Source organism: Prionailurus bengalensis, chromosome B4 (assembly GCF_016509475.1).
Source record: "Prionailurus bengalensis isolate Pbe53 chromosome B4, Fcat_Pben_1.1_paternal_pri, whole genome shotgun sequence".
Lineage (NCBI taxonomy): Eukaryota > Metazoa > Chordata > Mammalia > Carnivora > Felidae > Prionailurus > Prionailurus bengalensis.
Genome location: NC_057358.1, coordinates 116294040 through 116300920, shown reverse-complemented (window position 1 = coordinate 116300920; position 6881 = coordinate 116294040).

The window sequence follows — 6881 nt, the reverse complement described above, 5'->3', positions numbered from 1 at the left end:
GCCCCTCGTCGGGCTCTGTAATGACAGCTCAGAGCCTGGAGCCTGTTTCAGATTCTGTGTCTCCCTCTCTCTGATCCTCCCCCGTTCATGCTCTCTCTCTGTCTCAAAAATAAATAAACGTTAAAAAAAATTAAAAAAAAAAAACTGGACCACTTGCTAACACCATACACAAAAATAAATTCAAAATGAATGAAAGACCTATATGTGAGGCATGAAACCATCAAAATCCTAGGGGAGAATCCTCTTTGACCTCGGCCTCAGGAACTTCTTATTAGACACATTGCTGAGGTAAGGGAAACAAAAGCAAACAGGAACTATTGGAACTTCATCAAGATAAAAAGCGTCTGCATAGTGAAGGAAACAATAAAACTGAAAGGCAACCAACAAAATGGGAGAAGATATTTGCAAGCGACATATCTGATAAAGAGTATCCAAAATCTTTAAAGAACTTATCAAACTCAACATCCAGAAAACAAATAGTCCAGTTAAGAAATGGGCAAAAGACATGAATAGACACTTTTCCAAAGAAGACATCCAGATAGTTAACAGACACATGGAAAGATGCTCAACATCACTCATCATCAGGGAAATACAAATTAAAACCACAATGTGATATCACCTCACACCTGTCAGAAGGGCTGAAATTAACAACACAAACAACAGGTTTTGGTGAGGATGCAGAGAAAAGGGAACCCTCTTGCACTGTTGGTGGGAATGCAAACTGGTGCAGCCACTCTGGAGAACAGTGTGATGTTTCCTGAAGAAACTAAAAATAGAACTACAGCAATTGCACTATTAGATATTAACCCAAAGGATTAAAAAAATACAGATTCGAAGGAGTACATGCACCCCAATGTTTTTATCAGCATTATCAATAATAGCCAAACTATGGAGAGAGCCCAAATGTCCATCAACTGATGAATGGATAAATATATACAATAGAATATTACTCAGCCATCAAAAAGAATGAAATCTTGCCATTTGCAATGACACGGATGGAGGTAGAATATATAATGCTAAGCAAAATAAGTCAATCAGGGAAAGACAAATACCATATGATTACATTCATATGTGGAATTTAAGAAACGACAGATGGGGGCGCCTGGGTGGCGCAGTCGGTTAAGCGTCCGACTTCAGCCAGGTAACGATCTCACGGTCCGTGAGTTCGAGCCCCGCGTCAGGCTCTGGGCTGATGGCTCAGAGCCTGGAGCCTGTTTCCGATTCTGTGTCTCCCTCTCTCTCTGCCCCTCCCCCGTTCATGCTCTCTCTCTCTCTCTCTCTCTGTCCCCAAAATAAATAAACGTTGAAAAAAAAAATTAAAAAAAAATAAGTAAACGTTAAAAAAAAAAAAAAAAAGAAACGACAGATGAACATATGGGAAGTGGGGGAGAAAACAGGAAAGAGGGAAACAAACCACAAGGGACTCTTAATAATAGAGAACAAACTATGTTATTGGAGGGAGATTGGTGGGAGATGGGCTAGATGGGTGATGGATACTAAGGAGGGTACTTGTGATAAGCACTGGGTGTTGTATGTAAGTGATGAATCACTGAATTCTGCTCCTAAAAACAATATTGCACTGTATGTTAACTAAAATTTAAATTAAAAAAAATAAATAAACAGGGGAACCTGGGTGGTTCAGTCTGATGAGCTTCTGACTCGGTTTCTGCTCAGGTCATGATCTCATGGTTCATGAGTTCCAGCCCCGCATGGGGCTCCGTGCTGACAGCATGGATCTTGCTTGGGATTCTCTGTCTCCCTCTCTCTGTGTTCTTCCATCACTCTCTCACCCCCTCTCAAAATTAAACATTTAAAAATAAATAAATGTAATAATAAAAAAAATAAATTGTAAGAAGTTGTAACAATTGTATCATTTTGGACTAAAAGATACAGAACAGTACAAAAGACACCTTTTGAACCTTTAAACTTATGTGGGGGGGGGAAGGGCTAAGAAAACTACTCAACTATAGACATGGACTCCTCTCTTTGTGAGAAATGAAAGATAATTTCCATGTGGCAATTGGCACAAGTGATGAGAGAGACAGAAAGAGGAGAGACAGACGGAAGCCAGACAGACAGTCTTGTGACCTAGCTTGTCTTCCTCTGTTTGGGCTACTATAACAAAATACCAGACTGGGTGTGCAACCACTATAGATGTAAAGATGGATGGAAATTAAGATGGACATGCTAACACTTTAGCAGGGCTTGACTTTAAAGTTTATTTATTTTGAGAGAAAGAGAATGAACAAGAGAGCATGTGTGAGTGAGGGAGGGACAAAGAGAGAGGGAAAGAGAATCCCAACCAGGCTCCCCACTTTCAGCACAGAACCGGAACTCACGAACTGTGAGATGATGACCTGGGCCCAAATCAAGAGTTGGATGCTTAACCGACTAAGCGACCCAGGCGTCCCAGGCAAGGCTTGACTTTAAACTGAACAAACTTTTCTCTTCCTCATTCTTGAAGCCTCCTCCTCCCTTTCACTTGTTTTTCTGTAGAATCCTTTGTTCCAGGAACCCAGTATCTGTATTGGCATCTCGCTGACCTCAATGTATACTTAGTAACGAGACTCGGATGGTCAGCACTAGCACTGGTCATGAAACCACCTTAAAGACATGACAAATGTGGCTGGCAGCATGTACCAGATTCCTCTCAAAACCGCCCAGATCCTAGGGGCGCCTGGGTGGCTCAGTCGGTTAAGTGGCTGACTTCGGCTCAGGTCATGATCTTGCGGTCCGTGAGTTCGAGCCCCGCGTCGGGCTCTGGGCTGATGGCTCAGAGCCTGGAACCTGTTTCCGATTCTGTGTCTCCCTCTCTCTGCCCCTCCCCCGTTCATGCTCTGTCTCTCTCTGTCTCAAAAAGAAATAAACGTTAAAAAAAAAAAAAAAAGTTTAAAAAAAAAAAAAACCGCCCAGATCCTATATTTTCCTATAATAAAGGGCAGGTGTGCACTTTTGAAGGCATTAGCCAGCTGCAGCCTCCTTTGCCTGGCAAGGTAATAAACTATCGTTCCTCTGTGTCCCCATACTATGTCTTTGTGTTATGCTTTGGCTCTGGAGCACAGAGGTTGGCTTTCAACAACAGGTGGCTTATAAACAACAAACATATATTTCTCACAGTTTTGGAGGCTTAAAGTCCGAGATCTAGGTGCCAGTCTGGTCAAGTTCTAGTGACTTCTTGCCACGGGTTGCAGATTGCTGCCTTCTCAGTGTCCTCACATAATGGAAGGGGCTAAGGATCTCTCTGGAACCTCTTCTGGAGATACTAATCTCATCCATGAGGGTTCCACCCTCATTGCTTCTGTGTCATTTTATTCATTGAGGCAGACACAAAGGCCTCTCAAGTTCAGAGGGAGATAAAATAAACTATACCTCTTGATGAGACAGTGGCAAAATTCTGGAACAGTGTAAGGAACCAGAATTTTTTTTGCGGCCACTTTTGGAAAATGATCCATCACATATAGTGTTCTCATAGGCTTGGTTGTAGACCTTTAAGATTGGACAGTTTTATATGTATATTTCACAATATTTGATAGAAAAACAGTCCTTAAATGGGAAAAAATGAAGCACTCTTAGACATTTCTACATTTCTACAATTTCCTGTATCTAGAGGAGGGGAATAAGTCCTTCAGAGATTGTTAAGCACAAATTGGCCCTTAAATAGATACGTACCAGAAAATTCAGTAAATTGTATTGGGAGAATGAAACATGAATATATGTGGTGTGTGTGTGTGTGTGTGTGTGTGTGTGTGTGTGTGTGTGTGGTGTTATCAAAGACCTAAATTCTTATCTTCTAGCTAAAATTTTAAAACTCTAGAAACAATGTAAGAATGTAATCTAGCAATATGTTAGTGAATAGCAAAATAGACAGCTAAATGGTTGAAATGACTCCCAGATTGATTTTGGGAGTTGGAAATTGCATAAGGAAGCAGTCCTATATGATTCTTCTGACCATGTACATATGTTCAATGTATTCAATTCTTAAAAAGAAAAAAAATGGAAGGGCTAAACAGCAAATTAGATTGTTAAAGACAGAATGAAGGGTTTTGGCAATATTTTTGTTCACATGAGCAGGAAAGTATTATTTGAATGGATTCTACATATCTCTTCAGGTTTCTTTGGCTCTGTAATAATAAAACTAATATCAATCTAACGACAAAAATCAGAACAGGGTACTATGACAAAAAAAGCAATCAGACGTTAAGAAAGAGTCCTTGAAATAAAATACAAAAATGTTGAAATGGAAGAAAATCTACCAAGACAGTCTTGACTGTACCCACATAAGGAACAAATTAGTGGACTGCTACATAAAGGGGAAGGAGTGGCTCAGAATATAAAATGCGGACATAGAAATGGAAAATATGCAGGTAAAAATTTAAAACATAAAAGATCAATCCAGAAGGACAAATAGTCACCTAATATCCAGATTCCAGAAATGGATAGGGGAAAGTATCAAAAGAACAATTTCTACAACTAACAATGACACATCTCCAAATTTAAAGATGCTGTTGAATTCCACCAAGGATCAGCCAGAAAAAGCCCAAGATACATCTACATGAAATTTCAGAACTTAAAAAAAAAAAATGTTCATTTACTTATTTTGAGAGAGGGAGAGAGAGAGAGGGAGAGAGACAGCGCGCAAGTGCACACAGGGGGGGAACAGAGAGAGAAGGAGAGAGAGAGAATCCAAGGTAGATTCTGCACTGTCAGCACTGAGCCCTATGTGGGGCTTGAACTCATGGACCATGAGATCACAACATGAGTAGAAATCAAGAATTGGGCACTCAACCAACTGAGCCACCCAGGCACCCCAAGAAATTTCAGAACTTTAAAGACAAACAGAAAAATCTGAAAAACAAGTTTCTTGCAAAGGAATAAATAATTGTTGACCCTTGAACAACACAGGTTTAAACTACAAGGGTCCATTTAAATGCCAATTAAAAAAATTTTTTTAATATTTTTTTTTAAATTTTTTTTTCAACGTTTATTTATTTTGGGGACAGAGAGAGACAGAGCATGAACGGGGGAGGGGCAGAGAGAGAGGGAGACACAGAATCGGAAACAGGCTCCAGGCTCTGAGCCATCAGCCCAGAGCCTGACGCGGGGCTTGAACTCACGGACCGTGAGATCGTTACCTGGCTGAAGTCGGACGCTTAACCGACTGCGCCACCCAGGCACCCCTTTAATATTTATTTTTGAGAGAGAGAGAGAGTGTGTGAGCAGGGGAGGGGCAGAGAGAGAGAAGGAGACACAGAATCTAAAGCAGGCTCCAGGCTCCAAGCTGTCAGCACAGAGCCCGATGTGGGGATTGAACGAACCCATGAACCATGAGTTCATGACCTGAGCCGAATTCAGACACTCAACTGACTGAACCACCCGGCCGCCCTAAATGCCAATTTTTTACAGTACTGTAAATGTATTTTCTTTATGATTTTATTGATATTTTCTTTTCTCTAGCTTACTTTAGTGTAAGAATAAATTATATAATACATAGAAGCTTGTGTTAACTGGCTGTTTATATTATCGGTAAGGCTTCCAGTCAACAGTAGGTTATTAGTAGTTAAGTTTTTAGGGAGTCAAAAGTTATATGTGGATTTTCAACTGCATGGAGGGGAGGTGGTCAGCACCTCTGACCTGTGTTGTTCAAGCGTCACTGCATCAGATTGGCAGAAAGACTTTTATCAATGATATCAGATATTAGGAGGCAATGGAACAGTATTTCCAAGGTTCTACAAGAATTCCATGTCCTAGAATTCATTTTGAGCCTAAAATTCTATGTCCAAGTAAATGATCAGTCAAAAGGGAAATTTTATTTCCTACATACATTTTTTTTTTAATGTCTCAAGGGGTGCCTGGGTGGCTCAGTTAAGCGTCCAACTCTTGATTTCAGCTCAGGTCTCACAGTTGTGAAATCAAGCCCCTTATCGAGCTCCTCACTGAGTGTGAAGCCTACTTAAGATTCTCTCCTTCTCTGCCTCTGCCCTTCTCCTCTGCTCACGTGCTGTGTCTAAAAAAATTTTTTTAAAGTAATTTATCAAACTAATGTTTGTTGAGTACTTATAATAATACCAGGCACTGGGTTAAGTATTTTATGTGCCTGCTCTTATTTAATCCTCACAATGATCCCATAATGTAGGCAATATTATTAATCCCATTTTACAAATGAGTAAAGTAGGGCTTAGAGAAGCTAAGCAACTTGCCCAGTATAGCTAGTAAGTGACAGAGCCAAGATTTGAAGAAGCAAGAAACCCTAGGGAAGGGCTCCCTAGGTATAGAGCAGAAAACACATGTAGTATGCTGGGGATCCATCCAAAAGACTGGAAAACAGAATCTGGAAGAGATATTTGTACTCCTATGTTTATCGCAGCATTATCTACATTAGCCAAGCAATAGAAGTAACCTGAAATGTCCATCAAAAGATGAATGGATAAAGAAAGTGTGATATGTACATGTAATAGAATATTATTCAGCCTTTAAAAAGAAGGAAATCCTGACATATGCTACAACATGGATTAAATTTAAGGACGTTTTCTCAGTAAAATAAGCTAGCTGCAGAAAGACGAGTACTACATGATTCTACTTATAGCAGGGATCTGAAGTGACCAAACTTTCAGAAACAGAAGATAGAATGGTGGTTGCTGGAGGTTGGAGATAGAGGGAAAGGGGAGTTGTTCAATGCACACAGAGTTTCAGTTTTGCAAGATGCAAAGTTTCTAGAGATCTGCTGAACAACAATGTGCATATAGTGTTAACTGTATGTAAGCATAAGTACAGTACACTTAAGAAGGGTCAAAGGGCACCTGGGTGGCTTAGTCAGTTAAGCATCTGACTTCGGCTCAGCTCATGAGCTCACGGTTCATGAGTTCAAGCCCCACACAGGGCTC